The sequence below is a fragment of the Seriola lalandi genome, unplaced genomic scaffold, assembly GCF_002814215.2.
Source record: "Seriola lalandi dorsalis isolate HSWRI2012SDOR001 ecotype SW California unplaced genomic scaffold, Sedor1 jcf7180002054898, whole genome shotgun sequence".
NCBI classification, from domain to species: domain Eukaryota; kingdom Metazoa; phylum Chordata; class Actinopteri; order Carangiformes; family Carangidae; genus Seriola; species Seriola lalandi.
Genome location: NW_019525450.1, coordinates 3840931 through 3855636, shown reverse-complemented (window position 1 = coordinate 3855636; position 14706 = coordinate 3840931). Strand labels below are relative to the sequence as shown.

Below are 14706 nucleotides of genomic sequence, written 5' to 3'. Positions count from 1 at the left end.
CTGTTCTCTGCTCATAAATAATGCAGGATGTGTAAAGCAGATGCATTACGTAGAGCTCTATTGTTCAGACACTCTGTTTAATGAATAAGCGTCACTAAGAGCCATTACCTGAAAGCAAAGCCTTCCCCGATGTCTTCTCCTCCCCTGTGCATTAGTTGACCAGAGTTGTTGTGTTGGGAAGGCAGGGGCTCTGGCCTGGTTCTGACAGTCTAATGTTCATGCTCAGTAAATTGTGTTGGAATTGCTCCCCTGGGAGACATGAATGTGACAATGGTCTGTGGGTTATAAGTACTCGTTCATAGACAATATTGTGAGCCTGCTTGCCCTTTTCCTTTGAATAAGGAATTAATTATTCATCTGCCACTGTGAAATAAGGAGTATGGAGGAGAAAAGAAGGGGTGTTATAGTACACAATAGATTGTGAAATCTTTTTTAGGTGTCAGGAAACCTGAAATTAAGGCATCAGGATAAATGGGAAGGTGGAGACAGACAGTGGAGCATATTTATTCCATTTGAACATGTCCTTGTAATACTGAATCCAGGAACCACATCAAAGCCATGCCACGGAAATTAAAACTATAGTGTGTGAGCATCTTTTCCCCCAATCTCCCCTCTGTAACAATAATCAATAGCAGATCAGCCTCCGTGTCACCTGTTAGCTGTTGACAACATGAGTTATTTCAGTAGAAGCCTAAGAAGCCACCGGCAGTCCTTTTTTTCTTTTTTTTTTGCTATGGCACCACAGAGCTATATAAATCTTTACACGATTAAAACACATCACCCTCCTGGTCCAAGACAGAGAGCTGTTACTCACATGTTGAAACTTAAAATGCACTTTACTGTCATACAGGGCTGTAATGGTTGTGTTGGGATGTGGGGAGATTTCATTGTTTCCCCACTTATGAAGGGAGATGGGAGATCATTTGAGTTAATTTGAGTTGTCTGACAATCCAACAAACGAGAAACAGTAAGAATTCATTTGGAGTCATGTTTCAGTGTAATTTAACAAATGTAGGTGCAATATTCACTCTTCTTTTAGCTCCGTTTTTGGTCTCCACCAACTCCTGAGGGAAATATCTGGCTCTACAGCTGCTAAATGCACCACTGTGTTAACCAGCTAGACGCTAACTGTGACTGTCTGCTGTCTGGTGCTGAGCAGGTAGTGTGCAGTGGCCTTTTAAAGCTCTTTCACTGCAACACAATGGCCCTGTTCAGACCTGGTATTAACATCCGTCTCAGGTGATCTGATCACAAGTGTACAGCTCTAAGTTCAGGTGTGAACACATCCAAGACACATTGAGGATGCATTTGAGATCCAATCACTCAGACCACATTCAGAGGTGGTCTGGACCACATGAGGACACATTCTTTTAGCCGTCCTGGGCCACATTACAGGACCGACTACTCTACTGATGTTCTCTGCAACAGTCTGATTAGTCCCAACACAGTTTCATAGTGAACCAAACATATTTCATTATTCAAAATGATTAAAACCTTATTTAATTGCAGAACATAGGTTCGCTCAGGCCCTCTCTCTCTCTCTCTCTCTGACACACATACAACACATTGACAATGCATATGTGTTTATTTGCATATAAAGCAGGGAAGTGAGATCCGATCACATGTGTTCACAAGTGGAGACGCATTTTAATGGCAGATGTGAGCTGATGTGCTTACAGCTGTCCACTTGTGATCAGATCACTGAAGATCATGTTAATGCCAGGTCTGAACAGGGGCCTATGAGAACAGTGAGAGTCAACCAAAACACTAAACCTGAAGCTGGAAAGCTGAGGAGAGCTGCAGATTCAGCTGATAATTCTCTGTAGGTTCAGCACTAAGCCTGACCCCTTTTACATTGTCACACTGTTGTCATTTGATACACTATTATACAAAAATTGATTATAGTCACTTTAAAAGCAGATGATTGTCCAAGAAATCGATGCAGAGATCACAATCTGATAACTAATCACTAACTAATAATCATATACACTAGTAAAATGCTCAGTAATTATGCCTGTTACGGCCACAAATTTGCCATAGCTCCAAACACAATCGTGACTTGTTTGATCATCACCCTCCATGACTGCTCCTCCCCTCTGGTGCTCCCTGGGCAACACTTAGTGCACCAGCAGGTCAGTTCTTGAGCTGACAGGAAGTGGTGAGTCTCCAACAGCGCCACCCTGGAACACGATGGATGCCAGGAACTGGTGTGCAGGAGAGGAAGGGAAGCTGGGTATATGGGTGGCAGGATATCAAATGTAGGATCAGTGAAACCAAGGGAGGTGAAGGATGGAAAAGACAAGGCTGAAGAGCAGGAGGAGGCGGTGGTGTTATACGTGTGTGTGTGTATGCGATGGTGGTGGGTAGGGTGTCGGAGAAATTGCACAGCGAGGTGCAGGAGAGGACTATAAATACAAACCTGCTGCCAGCACGGTGGGCAACCTCCAGCCAGGTTGGAGTCGTTTCCATAGCAGTAAATGCCATTTATCTAATGTATTGGCCTATTATGACCTCTCCTTTATGTGTTCCTGCTGAGGGATCCCCTGCAGTCTCACAGCAGGGCCACCAACGCACAATTGATTGGGGAGTCATTCTATTTCTGCAAGCAGACCCTCACTCATGCTTCTGCCTTTTGCTCTTCCTTTATCCGAACCCTCCCTCTATCTGCCTATTCTTCTACTTCCCTCCCTCCCTCCTTCCCTCTATCTGTCTTCCTCTGCCTGTTCCTCTTTATCTCCTTCCCTGCCTCCCTCTGTCCCTTCGCCTTTTTCTGTCTCTGTCTCTTCACTCTCTGAGGACTGGCTACAGGCGCATTTTCAGGCCGCTCTTGCAAAAATCAATAATATCATTCTAATTCAAACTGATATCAAAAGGCACAGGGCCAACAATCCATTTCTCTGTAGACTTATCATAAGCCCATGTTTTTCCACGCCGTTTATTTTCTGCCGTTTGGTCCCTTCAATCTCCTCTTTAGAAGGCTCCTCTGGGTTTCACTTGCCCAGCATGTCTGAACAGAGTTTAGATGTTACATTTGACGCTGACAAATTTGGCAGAGTAGCCATGAGTATCCACAAGCACCCGTTTATAAGATATCCCATTCTGTGATAAGTACCCCAGATATTGGCATACAAAAGCACTCCTGCAACAACACAGTGATAAGCCTGCCTTAAACGTAATTTTAATCTTTCATAAGCTAGGCCAAGAATAAAACAAGTAATTATGAATTCTCAGAAGCCCAATTTCTTAAGAACAATGCAGGGGGGATGGGGAGCATAATGTAGGGGTGCATTAAGCACTCATGTTTATTTCATTTTAAGTCAGCCAGTATCACTTTCTTAATGTAATTATTGCAAATTACCAATCTCTCTCCCCCTCTGGCTTTACCAAACCACTAATGGTATTCCACGCTAACCCCAAAAAATGCACATCAGCATGTTTTGTCTAATCACAGGGTCATTTGTGAAGCTAAAATGCAGTCCGGTTGTATGAGGAGATGTTTAAGGCCTCAAGGTGCTGTTACAGTTCAATATTAATGAGATAATATGATCAAGTTAGCACCAGTGCAGACATTTTGTGGTTGGATGATTTACAGTCCATATGGCTTGTAGTTGGTTTACCAGAAGCTGAAATGCAGGAAGTTGTTATGTAGTTTGTAATGGGCAACACAGTGAAAAAGAACTCTTAACTATCTATTGTTGTGTTACATGGCAAAAATGTTCTTTTGTAAAAGCATTTCAAAGAAAAAACTTGCAAATTGAAAGAGACAGTTTAATATTTACCTAAATTTCTGCCGTTTTGTGCAGTTTCACGGTTTATTTTCAGTAGTAGAGGCACAGTCTTTACATAAAGCACATTACTCAACCTGTTTCGAGACACTGTCCTGTTTATCTTGAAAGCAGTGAACTCTGCCACTAGATGATTTGCAGTTAACTGCTGCAGCTATTTAAAGGGTATAGCTGTATGGTTCACATGCAGTCACATATAATTAATTTTATGTATGTGGGCGCAGTAAGAGTGTGCCACCTATTTGTCATGGTTTCTATGCACCAATTCAGCCTGAGAGTCGGTCACTACCGATTTGTCACACTGAGGGTGGCGAACTTCAGTTCATTCAGGATGGAACAGTTTACTTATATAAAATGTTCCTGATAAAATGAAGATTAGATTTTGGCACAGACTCCATCTGCGTATAACGATCAGTTTGTTCCCCATAATTGGTGAGCAACATAACTACCACCACTGTGATTCAGCCAGAACAGACTCTTGATGCTGGTGCATCAGGATTTTGCACAGGTGCAGCTAATTTGATTAAGAGGATTGCTGCTTAAAGGAGCTATTTGTAAGTTTTGCTATTGCTACACAGCCAACAGCTGTTTACTTACCAGTCTAGAAGAAACTTCATTCCTTTACCCACCAAGAGCTGACTAAGCAACCCTCTTGTTTTGCTGCTATTTCTATCACTTCTCTCTTCTACCTGAAGTTAGCATGCTAACCTGCTGGTCAGAGTCAATGTAACATCCAGGTTGCCCTGAGGTAGTAGCCCTGCTCATAGGACGTATTATAACCTTCTGTATTGTAATCACAACAATGGTTGAAGCTCTTGCCAGGTAAGTAAACAGCTTTAAATTCTAACTTTGACTATGTAGCAATAAGAAAATGTAAAAATAGCTCATTCCTGTCTCCAGCTGTGGAGAGCAACATCAATGTAAACTCCTGTCTCTATCACGTCTTTTCTCCTACCTAAGTTAGGATGTTAACCAGCCAGCCCCGGCCCATCTCATCACTTTCAGATAGTGACGCACTGCGGCCTCCAATCTGCCCTGAAGATATAGTGCTGCTCAGAAGACGTATTATAACCTCATGTATTATGAAAGCAACAATGGCTGAAGCTCTTGTCAACTAATGTCAAACTAATCTTGATCATTATCACAAAGAATTTTCCACAATAATGGTGAGAAATGAATCTGTAATTTATGATAAATGTGTCTGTTCTGCATTTGGTTCAGAATTGATCTGCAGACTCTGTCAAGCTACAAGCCATAGTAACAGCTGAGATGTGTAGGACTAAACCTAGGGAAAAAAACAAAAGGCATCAAGAGTCATTGTCTTGTTGTAGAAGAGCCAATAGGAACATGCTCCCTTTACAAACATCTAGTTTACCATCAGACCACTTGAATTACAATATGCTGAAAGGTGATTATGGAATCTTTGCCCATTGACAGCAAAAAAATACTGCCTACCCCAGTTTTGGGTCCTGGATAAAAAAAATCAAGCACCTCAAAGGCCAATTCATGGTTTGGTTCAGAAACAAGTAAAGACAAGTAAACCGGACTCTGGTTTCATGCACTATGTACAGTATGTATGTTACTTCTTTTTTTTTTTTACTTCTTCATGTTGTTCTGCCAAATACAACAAACTAGCGCTTTTTCTTGCTGTCAGGAAGTCAGCATCATGTTCCCTAGTGTGCATGTGTCACACGTGCATGTGTGACATGAGTGACACATGTAGTGTGCATGTACTGTATGTCACGTGCTTTACAGTATATGTCATTCAGGGACAGCATGTTTTATATCATCTAAAATATAGTATGTGTCATTGTGTTATATTGTATTATAAGTTATAACATCAGTGTAAACCATAGCAAGCTTTTTTTTTTTTTTTTTTTTTAAAGATGTGCATTGTGAGATTTTATTTAAATTAAGCTAAATGCAGTCTGTTCTATTACCACCATTTCCTCTAATGAGCACTCAGCAGTAAAAGGTTGAATAAGAAGTGAGGGAGCATTTACTCAGGAGGAAAACAACTAATCAACTCATCATTTCACTTACCGGATCATCATATCTGTATATACTGCAGGAAAGTAATCACTGTTTCTTTATTTACCACTTCTGAGAATATTAACACACATGCATCTCATGAGACTTTAGAGGTTACAGCACTTGGTTTAATTCAACCAACCAACCTTCGTCTGAGTTTCCCATTTGATAAGACCAATAGGAAAACTGCTTCCCTTGCTTTTAACATAAAAGCCAAGTTTCAACAGACATTCACTCTAGTCTACTTTTGAAGTAAAAGTGATAGTTACATAGCTTGATGTAGATCACTAAAATGACTGTTTTTCAAAAGAACTTGTCTAGAAAGTGAGCAGTCAGAAAAGAAATAATAAATCAAGAACCTAGAGCCTGTCTCTTCCTTAGAGGGGCCCCGGAGAGACTTGATGCAAATGAAAAACAGGTTGCCAATTATCCTGGAATATGAAGGGAGAAATATGTCAGAGAAAACCAGGGAAATGACGAGTGAAAAGTAAAACAATAGATAAACAAGTTGTCTGGTTGTTTTTCTAAGGGTCATCTACAGGAAGAAGAACGGCAGCCTGTGTGTCATTTTCTGTTAAGAACTGCTGATCATCATTTCTGAGCCAAACTAATGGCACGGGCGAGTGATTGAGGAAAAACAGGAGCATCATTAACATTTGAATTTACTATATATACTCTCAGGAATAATTAACGGCGGCTACATGTCAGACTTAAATGCTCCTGAAACATGCAGGGACTCTTTGATCATCAATATGAAGACAGAGTGGACCAATGATTCAATATTCACAGACAGCTCTTCAATTCCATCAAACAAAGTGGAACTGTAAATAAACACTTTATTTTGACATCTGAAAAAAAGCCATTTCTTTACTAATAGTCACTACTTTGAACTTTCTCATTCATGATTTCATTTCAAGTTTACAGTGAAAAACATTCAAAAAAAAATCAAGCAAGTAACTGCTAAACAATTTTTCCAATGTGGTCAAACTTCTCAATCAACTTCCAATCATAAGAGAAAGGATTTAGTTTACTTGAGAGTTGGTCACCCCCTGATGTGGTTGCCAAAAGATGTGTGAATATATATGTTTTAAAAGTTATATGAAATGTTAAAAAGAGATCTGTGCATGTTGCTTTTTCCCCTGGCAATGGGAGGAAGGGGACAAATCAGCAGGACCTTGAACACAACATACAGGTTGTAGAGGGAATAGAAGATATCCCTGTACACAAAGCCACCGCAGTCACTCCCTGTGGGTGACAAACATGCATAAGTCTTCCAAAATATTGGACACTATTGGTGGCTACATGTTGTTTTCATTTGATTTTCAAAACAACAGATATGAGATTGTTCCAGCTGGGTTGCCAGAAAACGATCTAGATATTGGATGATTCTGCAAAACCCCAAAATATGTTCAATGACATTTGTTGTTTTTAAGACCATAACCATTATTATTTTTCTTTCCATGACATCTGTATATGGTCACAACGGTGTCCTTAATTGATACAATTGATATTTTTATAATAGTGTATCAAATGACAATATGGAAATAATGTGACAATGTGAAAGAGGATTCTAATAGTGATGAATCTACGAAAGATTATCACTTGAATCCACTGCTCTCCTTGGCTTTACGGAGCTTCACAGTGAGGTTCAGCTCATTGTTTAGTTGTCCGGCCCCCTGGTTCTGGTTCATTCTCACCGCTTCCATTGCATTATTTTCGCCCACAGCAGGCAGCTCTAAAAACCCACTGTACACTGTCTGCTCAGCACCAGATGGCAGAAAGGCACAGTTAGTGACTAGCTGCACATGGAGAAGCATTTAGCAGCTAAAAAGCCAAATATTTAGTTGGTAGAGACCAAAAAGAGAGCTAAAAGAGAGTGAATGTTGGACTTAAATTAGCTGGGTGGACAGAAACATGACTCCAAACGAATAATAATTCCACTCTATAACTGTATGCTAAATTTGCCATATCAACTTAAAAGGTGATGATATGTCATGACGGCCAAATTTCTGGTATCGTGACATCCCTAACAGCCATAAATCAAGAGCTGTGCAATATGAACACAATTCCTAATCTTACCTTATCCTTACCTGACAGTTATCGAGCTCTGATCGACCGGTCAACAATATTTGTTCGTACCTTCCAAAAGATTTAAAAAGATGATTCACATGATTTGTAGATTAAGGCGCAAAAACTACTTGGGTAAAGTCGGGAAAAGAAACGAATGATGACTTATGGTAGGAAACAGAATTCAAGTCCCACTGACCCATCAAACCACCGAGACATCATCCCCACCCTCAGATAGAGGAGAGTCATAATTCACATGGCCACTTGATGTCCTTCTCCGGTAAACATAAACATTACTTAAACCTACACATAGGTAGTTTTCTATATTTTAGCAATGACAAATGCTGTCTTTTTTTGTCTTGTGGGGGCAGTCAACACACAGCAGTCAGCATCATTCTGCATTTACAAATCCTGCTTTTAAAACAAGACCAGATGTCTGCCTGAAGGCACATACCTGCCTTCTGGCTTTGTTAAGTCAAAGATCCTCTATACAGAAGATACCGCATTACAGGCAGCGCCAATGGTATGAAATGGGACACAGTTCCGGTCTCCTAAGCGGGCGGTGTCCCTCAACCCCTCCCTCAAGCAAAGGCAGCTGGCATGAAATGTGACAGTAGCTAATATTAAAATCTATCCCTGTATAGACCCACCACTCTGCATCCTTTGGGAAAGAAAAGATAGATCCATTTTTCTTGTTATTACAGCCTGTTGCTGCACAAAGCTCAGGCATTTTTAACACTAAGGGATTATTTGTCCCTGCCAAAAGAATGCAACAATAAACGATACAACATTTAATATAATAATGACATCTGATCAGCCCAGTACAAAGTCATGTCAGTTTAATAGGCTCAGTTTTAGAAATTTTTAAGCAATGAAAGAAGTTTTAGTTAAGTTTTAAAGTTTAATCCCTGGTTTAAGTAAATCAATCCAAAAATAACTCTGGTCCATCTAAACATCTGGTTATCGGTTGGCAAACGATGTCGGCAGTTGACAGATCTCACGAGAATATGGCGCTGACACAGAGGCAGGTCTCCAATAAAGTTCATTTTCTCCGGATCTGTTCGTCTGAAAAATGTCATTTTGACGTCAGAATGTTCTGAAGACCTGCGGCTTGTGAGAACTGGGTCCGATGTTTATTTCGGTGCCTAAGGAGCAAAAGAATCTGTGATAATCTGTGATCTCGTTCACTTCGCCCATTGGAATGAATACACTCAGACCTGCTTCCGGTCTCCGAAAGTGGCGGGGAGGCGGAAAAACCCACGTCACACAGACAGTCTCGGTTTCTCTACTGTCTCTGGTTTAGTGTTGCGCTGCATATACCGTATACACACATACTGTGCGGTACATATGACAGCTGTCTTAATTTGTTGCCACATTGCAATGTCCACAGATCATTGAGGATCCTGTACATCATATGGATCATTGTCAAGTCTTTTTATTTTTTTTATTTCCCCTCAGTCTCTCCTTTCAGAGCAGACACCTGCTGGTTTGTGTGGACAGTTGGTGATGGTGAGGAGGGTGGTGTCTTCTGAGAAAAATAACATGAACACACGCCTGAACCCTCCATGCATCTACACAGTACCTGTTGGATTATCTCTGCTTGAAGCCACCTCACATCACTGTTAATACAGAGTTCAGCAAATGCATATTTCTTCTGAGCCATTCTCTTCCCTTTCATGAATGACAGCATTAGTTTGTCAGTATTTGATACTCTCTTCAGGCTGGGATTAAACCAAGGGATTAGATATTACTTTGACTCGCTGCGACTTCAACTCCGTCTCACCTTTAGGTTAAAATGAAGTGCTTCATCACGTGTTGCACCACAGTCCCATTTCACAACATTACCGTCTATGCCATGAAGTGTACACATGTGATATAGACAAAAATTTACATTTACATGACTTTTTAGGTAAATGCAGGGATGACTAGTGCATTACAAGCTTGTTGCTACTGCCTCCAAAATATTAAATACGCTTTCATTTTTTAGCCGCAGAAAGGTGCTTACAGTCAGAGATTACAAGAAGCAGTTTGAGATATTTGAGTTTAATGTTTAATGAAAATTTAATTCAGGCTACAAAACCTGATCCAGAACAGGCTGATGTGACGGATGTCTGTCTCTCCCAGTATTGGAGTACCCCGCCGCCCCTATCAGCAATATGAAGAGCATTAACATGATAAAAGACTCCCATCTGCACAACAAAGTGCGCTGCTGTGATACAACATTGTGATCTACACATTGTCATGCCAAATACCTCCAAAGACGGCCTCTTGAAACAGACTCAGCCCATCTGGGAAGATTTTCGCTTTTTATTTAGAGTTGATGTATAGATCTGTCCTGTTTCTTAACACATGTTTCTCAACACCCTCTCTAGATCAATCATATCTGTGCTATGAGCGGCTAAAGGTGTTGTTCAGGGACAGCAGCCTCTGCAGTTACCATCTGTTTGGTTTCATCTTAACCCCTCTGCAATTTATTCAGTGAAATAAGCCGGTGCCCTTTATAGAGGCAGTGTAATATTTATCCATGTAGAACTCTACTTACAGATTAACACAGATCGCTTAAAGCTGTAAACAAAAAAGAACACAATCTTTGTTTCTTTGGCTGAATAAAACAAAAGGTGTTGCTTTGAGAACCATCTAGCTGATTGGAGGCGGCTGCTGATGATGACTAAGCAATAAATGACACTAACCAATCATCCAGCATTGATTGTTTGCCTAATGTCGCGCCTGTCAATGAAAACTTAGACAAATGAAGCCGGGGCTCCTCCTTGCATCACTGTTGATTTATCGAGAACAGCTTTTAAATTGGTGTGATCATAGCCAAAAATCATCCAGCAGCAGTTTGTCAACGTTTTAGCCGCTCTAATGGCAACAAATGTCCGGGTCTAACTGTGTGTTCCCGCAAGCTGTATTATCTGTACACACGGAGAAATGGGTATGAGCCCACAATGTATGTGCTGCTGATGAGCTGTCTTTAATGGGTCCAACAGCAGCCATATGCTGCTTCATCTATCATCTGCAGCCCTGCCTGACTGTCCTGACAGCCTCCAGAATGAGTCTGCTGTTTAACCTGCAGACCTGCTGTTTAAAGCCTCGAGTGGATGTAATTAGCAGCTATGACTGCCTATTCTTCTTCTCCTTCACCTCTCTTCCTCCTGTTTCAATCCCCAACCCTTCCTCGAACATCCATTAACGTATAAGCCTGGCATTAATCTATAGTTTCGTTATTGTTAACAAATCCAATAGACCACGGCTGTGTTCACTCATTCACTGCTCTCTCTATAATAGATATTCAGGAAAAAAACACAAGGAGTAAATTGAGATTTTGGACACTCATGAATCATTACTATTTTGTGACATCACTAAGAGGAGTGGAGTTGAACCACTGTTCATTTTTGCGTCTACAAAATGTGACACGTGCATTGTGGAATTGTTAGCAGAAAGTAGGGTACATGCCATTTCGTATCACAAATGAAGGCAGTCGGCATCATGATGTGTGATGGGAGAGTGACTCCGATGTCATGATCAGTGTGCAAGTTCCTGCTTCAGTTCACCCACATTAAAATAAACAAAAATTTTGAACTAAGTTCATGGTCCAAAAAATGAGCTAGTTCACATTCATTTCATCTGTTTTTTCCTTTTTCTAATGAGCTGCTCTGAGCTTTACTTTTCAGTAAAACCTCCTCCTATCCATCCATCCATCCATCCATCCATCCATGCATCCATCCATCCCCAGCCCACATTATTGTCACATCACTGTACAGAACTATAGAATCACAGACAAAGGTTACTTTTAGAAGGCAAGAAAACAATGTGAGTATATGTTTTGTGTGTATATGCTGTGAGTTTTACTCACGTGGAGGAACCTTGCAGCTATTGGGTCATGTTCTTAACCTTCCTTATGATTTCATGTGATCATGATTCACTCAGATAATTCAAAAGACTGGTCAGACGCTTCAAATCCATGTGTCGTTTCAAATTAGTTGTCGATGTGGCTGACTACTAGAGTTGTTTCTTCAGACCCCGCGGGAACAATTTCTATAAAAATATGAGATTTTTTCCATCGGAATCGGCACCGATTTGTTCATTAGAGTCCTTCAAATGATGACATGAACTGGCTTCAGCAGGACCAGCAGCTGCGTTGTTTGGATCGCAAGAACCAGACACTGAACCGTAAACTGAACATAAAGTGTGTTAATGCTGTAAATCCACAGGTCGTGGATGTAAAGCATTCTTCTTCTTCTGATGTTTTTTGGAGGCAAACAGCGTTACTGTCACCTTCTGGTGCATGCTCATGTTCATGAGTTCAAACACATACGCTCAATTCACCAAAAAAATCAGCACATTCAATGTTGTTGCCAAATGTCTTAGTGTTCATCAGCTGTGAAATAGTTGGTACCAGATTCTAACTCTGCCGTCACTCAGTGAGCACAACGCGCGCTGCCTGTGCTAGCTCATCATATCACATGATGTACATGACGTATCTACTGCTAAGTCGTGGAATCTAATGCCGAGCAATTTTACATCTGTGGCAAGGGCAGGGTGGATGCTTGCACTCAGATGTCAAATATGTTTGAGAGATTTATATAGTTGCTCAACAACGCCACCCTGGGAATTGCACCCAGGGAAATTCAGTTCTAACTACTAGACACAGGTTCGTTCTATTCAGGTGGCATGAGACGGGGTTCAAGGTATAAAAATATATTTTATTACAATTGGTTAAAATAATTAACAATCAAAATCATTCACACCAAAAAAAAGGGCAACTAGTCAGGAGCAGAGGCTTACCAGGTGGGCAGGTACTAGTGAACAGGAGCAGTTCACCCAAAATAAATAGAAATAAATCACCCACACCCACACACACACACACACACACACACACACACACTGAAGGAACCACCACCGGGGAGCACAGCAGATCAAATGAGGGGGACACCACCACCAGTCACCGATGCCACCACCACCACCGGCCTCTGACAACTGAAACAAAAAGAAAAGATTAAGAGAGTTGCAACTCAAACAAAAAAGAAAACAATTAATGGGCAAGTTAAACCAAAAAAAAAAAAAAAACAAACAAATGTATAACTAACAAAGAAAAACCTAAATGTCCAAATAATAACTGCCCAATAGAAATCAAAGAAAAATAATTCAAAGAAAGTACACAATTCAAAATATCATTTAACACAGGAAAAACAAAGGAAATCTAATTAACTAAATCAAAAGAAACACAAAGAAAAGAAGCAAATTAACCTACGCAATTAACCCAAATTCAAATCATATAAACCACACCTCACTCATACAATCAAATTGATAAAAGGGCAAATCCAGCTTAGCACAAGCATGCCATGCAGAGATACTGTAGGGGAACCTGAAGGCTCCAGGTAGCCTGCAGCAACGAGTCTTATTTTGAAAGAGCTTTTTAAAAAGGTCCGTCGGAAACTGCAACCGCCAATCGCCACCCAAGCAGCAAGTAAAACAGCAGCAAAGCGGCAAAAGCAGGACGCAAGCTGGAAGTAGAAGTGGAGACAAAGCAGCAGCCGTCCGATCTGTGGTTTCACCTTTAGCAGAATATATTATTAGCACTGTTCAATTAACTGAGGATGATGCAGTTGCAGCAGAGACAAACATACCTTTAGCAGAAGTGGATGCGCGCACACACACTCATACAGGTGGGCAGACGAGAGGGACAAATCTGGACATCAGCATTTCCTACGAGCACACTAGCATTAGATGTCGGAATGCAATTACTATGATGCAGAGAGAGAGAACACTTACCATGCCAAACAGGAGCATACAGGAGCGACAGAGCAGTACACACAGCGGGACGCACGCCGTGGTAAAAAGGAAGCCGGCCTGCTACCGGAAGTGAATTGGGAAGCGAAAGAGCAGGGGAGAGGGCCGTCTTAAATACTGGCCCCTGCTCACGGATAGGCTATCAGGCCATCAAGGTGCGTTCAAGGCACATTAGGTGCAATGCATAGACTATGCTGCCACACATCCATTGAGGGAATTTCTGAGGGCCGGATATAGTGAACAATAGGGAGTGATTTTGGGAACAGCCCAAACCTACAGTGTTTAAATCTCAGTAGTTTCCTGCTTTTTCTTGTTGTTCTTGTTCATCTGATGAACTGGTCTTAAATACAATATTTCATTTTTTAAAGAAAAAGGCTCAATAGTTTCCTAAAACCACTTCAGTTTTTAGAAAACGTACGAATTTGTTGAGGACTATTTTCAGCTATACATTAGTTGCACTGGGACACTATTTGGATTTGACTCAAAACAATCTACAGTGCCCTTGTTCATAAAGGAAGATGACCCCCGTATGGTGGCTCATTAATGTGTAATACTGTTGTAGCTTTTAGTTTTCATTGTTGGTTTTGGTCTTTTCATGGGATGTTTGTATTACAAATATTACCCAACGTATCATGGAAGACCTGGCATGCTTTCAGCTGTGCTAAGGATTAAAAGACAAGCCGATATTCTGTAACGTTTTTGCACAAAATGTCTTCAGTGTTGCTCCTCTCTCACCTAATCAAGGTAACACAGGAGCAAGCGTGTCACCTACAGAAATCCATCAAAACAAAATCCACTGATTAAGGCCTCACAAAACTGCCCACACTGTTTGTTTGGCAAATGATCTCTGGGATGTGCAGTGCAAAACACTACAATAATGACTTCTTAACATCAAAGTATCCGGTTGAAAAGGAAGAGAAAGCATCTTTAGGAAACAACACAACAGGAGCAAGAGGATTAAAAAACATTTGAAATGAAAGTAAGCGGAAAACAAAAAACCCTTTGAGCTTCTAAGAAAGACTCAGACTTA

The 14706-nt window shown here is 40.9% G+C and overlaps 1 long non-coding RNA gene across 1 annotated transcript; it reads right to left on the bottom strand.

Moving 5' to 3' along the window:
- Positions 1-12760: 12760 nt before the first annotated feature.
- On the bottom strand, positions 12761-13846 carry LOC147817771 (uncharacterized). Its single transcript, XR_015438697.1, has 3 exons — positions 13659-13846; positions 13514-13592; positions 12761-12863 (listed from the first exon to the last, which is right to left on the bottom strand). It is a non-coding gene; the product is annotated as an uncharacterized LOC147817771 (long non-coding RNA).
- Positions 13847-14706: the final 860 nt, after the last annotated feature.